The following is a 5,515-nucleotide window of genomic DNA, read 5'->3' on the forward strand; positions in this document are numbered from 1 at the left end:
CTTCCTTCTTCCTAATCTCTCTCAGTCTATAAACTGGGCTGTTACCTATGCACCAGGTGCATCTCGCTGGGTTTTAAACACCAGAGGCTCAGCCTCAAAGCTCACGTCTACATGTCACCACCGTAGGACAAACCGACAGACAAGTTTGTCCTGCTGTTGGAGACCTCTCGTATCCACCCCACCTGGGTCCCTGTGGCTGTGCATCTTTATAAGTGTCCTTATCACACTATATTATCAGTATCATTAACTGTGAGTTCCTTGAAGTTTTCTTTTCCATTTTTGATTCCCTAGGACCTAACATAGTATCTGGCACACAATATTCAAATGTTTATCCCCCCCATGGGTAATATTATATTTTATAAGTCAATTTGTTATTTAGCTAAAAGATGTCTTCATAGAATAGTTTTGGGTCATGGTTTAAAGAGTACCTCAGGGCGATAGTCTTGGGGAGTCCTCTGTCTCAACTGAAGACAGAGCTTTTTAAGAATTTGAGTTCTGATTAGGTATGTCTATGATGTGGGTAATGTACCCAAGACCATGTATAGGGCTGGCAACAATGGTCCTGTAAATGTATTGGTATGATCAGAATTCCCAGGTGTATAGTAGAGCTGACAAGGGACAAGGTTGTAGTCACTTCTTGCATAGCCAGCTACCCAGAGGGACCAAGTAGTTGAACCTGTGGGCTCGGGACCATAGTCACAGGGGACCTCAAACTCAAGTGGTATAACATATTACACAGAACATTGTTCCACCTCCTACTTTGGCAAATAGTGACTGGGATCTTAAAAGCTTGTAAGCAGCCATCTAGATGCAACAATAGGTTTCTCATCCAGAGCAAAGAAGAATGAAGAAAATCAAAGATTCATGGAAACAATTAGTCCTAGCGACTGGTACACCATGCGATCCGCAGCCTATATGACTGTGAGACCAGAAGGACTAGATGGTGCCCGGCTACCAATGTCAACCACTTGGAGGGGGAATCTATGGAGGAGATCTTGGATAGAAAGGGAGACACAACAATGTGGAACAAAAACCAAAATCATTTGAAAAAAAGAAAAAGATGGGACCAGGTTTGCTGGTCTGAGAGCCTGGTGGAATCACTGAGACTGTGGCCCCTAGCTGCCCTTCAGGTCTGGAATTGAACCCACACCTGTGGCTTCCAGCCAAGCGAAAGACAGGCATAGGAGTTGAACATTTACCTGAGGTAAATACACTCCTTGGAGAGAACAATCATGGGAGAAAGAAGGGCTGTTTATGCACAGGGAGACAGCTCAGGGGGCAGGGGTGCATGGAGGGATGGACATAGGGAAGAGGTGACTATCAGCAGGAAGTGGGAGGGGAGCTATTGCATTGTGGTGAATTATGGTTAATGTCATGAGACAAAGTGTATGTGAACTGCTGTATAGAAAGTGAATTTCTCTGTAAATTTTCACCCAAATCACAATTAAAAAAAAAGTAAAAAGAATTTGAGTTCTGTTGCACATTTTGGTCCCATTCTATCATAGTCCATCTGTTATGTTCCTGATCAGAACTGTGAGCAGTGGTAGCCAGGCATCTTCTGGTGTTAGGGTAGATGAGTTTGTGGTTTATGTAGACTGCTACTAGTCCTATGTAGACTGCTACTAGTCCTATGAGGAACTCTGGTAGCATAGTGCCTAAGGCACTTGACTGCTTACCAGAAGGCTGGTGGTTCAAACCCACCAGCCACTCTCGGAAGGAAGGTTGGGCAATCTACTTCTGTAGTGATACTACCTCTACTTCTGTAGTGATACTACCTCTGCAACCCAAGGAGGGGTCGCTCTGAGTCGGAGCCGACTCGAAGGCACATAACAACAACAACAACAACAACTAGTCCTGTGAACTGGTTTCTACTTTGAGTCTTTGGTTTCCCTCATTCTCTTTCACTCTGGATGCATAGAGACCAATAGTTATATCTTAGATGGTCACTCACCAGCTTTTAAGACCGTGGACGCTAGTCATCAAACTAAGATGTAGAACGTAAACTTTACATACTATGCCAAGTGGCTGAGTTATCCCACGAAACATAGACTCCTTAAGCAATCCCGTGAGGTATTTAATAAGGATCTGTGTTTGTATCCTCTATCTTTGTGCTTTATTGCATATATGAATATATATGGGTGCATACACTTGTGTGTGTGTGTATATATATAGCCACTCCTCGGAAGGAAGATGGGGCAATCTACTTCCGTAGTGATACTGTCTCAGAAACCCAAGGAGGGTCACTATGAGTCGGGTCTGACTCGACGGTACATAACAACAAATAACAACAACATATATACACACACACTTGCATATAGATACATCTGTATATGCCCACCTGTACACACACATACATACATACATGCACTTCTGTCCAGATTTCTATTACTTAGTTGTTGTACAGTTGTATATGTCCTAGCATTTACCAAAAATGCCTTTTACTTGTATACTTCTTAGTGATATCATTGAGGCTGTGCACATTTCACCCATATTTGGTATGATATTTCCCATCCCCCAAAATAATAAGTACCTACTATCTAGAAAGTGATCTCTCCCCTCCTCAAATGTTTATTGAATAAATGCATGAGCTGGACCTTGGAAGATAGATGGGATTTTACTTGGCATATTTAAATAGGGGGACATTAAAATAGGGGAAACCAAGCAAAGGTAATAAAGTAGAAATAAATGAAAATAGCCTGGTAGTTCTGTTTGCAATATATGAAAGAAAGGACACGTGGAGAAGACAGATCCACTGGAGGTGAAGTCTTGATTTGATGCCTGTAAGCAGTCAATATGTTTCTGAAAAGCAAAGTGATAAATGAAAGGATTTGCCTGGGGATATTTACTTAGTAGGGAATGCAGTTTGAATTGAAATGTGTCATCCTTAAAGTCATTCTTAGTTTCTACATGCTTAGCAACTCAGTGAAATCCTTTGGGTTTTACTTAGAAATGCCTTTGGAGTGTGAACCATGACACTGTCTTAGTTCAGAATCTCACTTGCACTTTCCTGGATCATAGCAATAGCCTCCTAACTGATCAATCTCTTTTAAGTCTCAGGCTCATCATTTTCTATGCTACTACCAAAGGGATTTTTTAAAAAACAAGTTTAATTATGCTTCTAATCTGCCAAAAGAGTTGTTTGGCTATCTTTTGCTAACAAACTCCTTAGAATATTATACATAACCTTTTGCAGCCTAACCCTAGCCAACCTCTTTTTTTTTTTTTTTTCCACACGTTTCTTATAGGACAACATGCCCTCATGTATATTTGTGACTTACACATACTGTTTCTTTTTTCGGGAAAGCACCTCGTTCCTCCTCCACTTGAAAAAACAGTTCAAATGTCACCTACTGTGATGTCTTCCCCTTACTCTACTGGGCAGATTAAAACAGATGGATCATACCTAGTCATCATTGTATTTTTAGAATTTTTTGGCTCCACTAGGAACTGGCTTAGAAATTGTTACAAAAGATGAATATTACTGTTGTATTTTGAGAAAAAATTACAATAATACAAATCTATATACAGTGAAAAGTATCACACACTCACTCTTACAATACTCAGATGCAATTACGCTTAGGCTCAATTTTGTGTTTTATTCTGCAACTTATGCATGCATACACATTCTTGCATACGTATGAGTATAAAAAATCTGTATCAAGTCAATTTTGGTACATGGTGGACCCCATGATTAGTGCAATGCTACAAAGTGTTTTTGAAAGACAGAATGAATAAGCTGATAACGAAACTTATGATGTTATTTTAACAATGGCTCGTTAGTCAAATAAGTCAAGAAAGGGTAAAATTGTAGGAGTAGAAAAGAAACATTGAAATGTGAAGGAGTGATTATAAAAACCCTGCAACTTCATGACTGATTTGCCTACATAAAGTCCAATATAAATTCAAAACTGCAAACTTCAGATTCAGAGGTGGGAATTATTTCTATTTGCAAAATATTGACGAGGATTATAACCCTTTCTATATATACCTCCCTGAATACCAGTTTTTGTATCTGTACAGCAGAAACAATACCTACCTTGTAGGATTTATGAGAGGATCACAGATAATGTATGTAAAACGTTTGGCAAGTCATTGAGCATTAAATTATAATTACTTTTTGGTATTTTTTGAGTGCTTTACAATAATGTGAAGGCAAACACATTAGGTTATCCTGCCCTATTAATAACATTATTTCACCAATATAATCATTCTGGATTTCTTCCACTCTAAGTCAGCTTTTTGTTTTCCCAATAATATGAATTTTTTTTAATATATATAAATTTGCATACAATTATAGCTGTCCTTTTTGCTTGTCCTACCTCCTGCTGACTCATAGAATCAGCTTTAAAATAGAAAAGCTATATTTATTTTGCATAATGCTGTTACAGCAAAGGCTAAAAATAATTCTGATACGCTCTTAATAAGGCTGCATGTAGCTTTTGCTCTAGTTGAGAAATAATACATTAATTTGGATTAGTGAGAAGTATTAACATGCAATAAGTCTAATTTCTATTTCTATTTCTTCCTTCCTCCCTCTTTACTTTTGAGTACTGATTTAAAAGGCAAACTCCAATAATAGACCCCAAGAAAATGAAAATAGTTTGAAGGAAAAAAATTATGTGCTTAATTTTCTACATGTATAATTTATTGAAATCTTCATTATAGGGAAGATAACTATGAGATATTTATACAAATTGTAATTATTTTTTCCTTTCTCTGCAGTGATTTTTTAATTATGATTTGGGTAAAAATTTACAGAACAAATTGGTTTTCCTCTCAACAATTCATACACATTTTGTTTTGTAACATTCAATGCAATCCCCACAGTGTAACAGCATTCTTCCCACTTCTTCCCTGTGTTTACTGTTTCCCTTTGTCCTTCTTTCCTATCCTTGCCTTCTGAGCTTTATCCTTGGGTACATGCTGCCCTTTGATCTCCTGTGGTTGATTGTTCTAAGGAGTGCATACTGTCCTGGTACTATTGTTCACCATATAGGCCCCGTCTGTCATGTGGCTGAAAGTTGAGCCACAAGAGTAGTGAGTTCAGTTCTCAGCTTGAAGGGTAGTGTGATGGTTATATTTGTATGTCAACTTGGCTAGGCCTGGTTGAGTGACTGGGCAACTAGATGTAGTATTCCCTATGGGGAGGCTGGTAATCAACTCCATGGTGGGATCTACTGGGAGCAGCTGAGTAGCTGCCTTTGGGTATGTGGTCTGCTTTCTGTATATAAGGAGAAGCTTTGAGAATGGTCTCTAGCCTTTGGCATGCTTGGACCCTGCATATAGCCGTGTCATTGCTCAGCAGCCTGCTACGCTCTGCCGACCTTAGGACTTACAATGGACTTAAGTTAATGGCCTGCCATGTGGTTTGGTAACATCGGGACTGTGCCTTTTTACTTGTCAGCCTTGGGGCTTCTCAGCCTCAGCAGCCAACAGCTGTCTGACTGAAGAAATGCCTCTAGCTCCAGTGGGCCGGGAGCAGGAGGCAGAGCTGGACCCAAAGGTTGAGGGGCTT

The sequence above is a fragment of the Orycteropus afer genome, unplaced genomic scaffold, assembly GCF_000298275.1.
Source record: "Orycteropus afer afer isolate SDZICR_OR568_19922 unplaced genomic scaffold, OryAfe1.0 scaffold00016, whole genome shotgun sequence".
NCBI lineage: Eukaryota > Metazoa > Chordata > Mammalia > Tubulidentata > Orycteropodidae > Orycteropus > Orycteropus afer.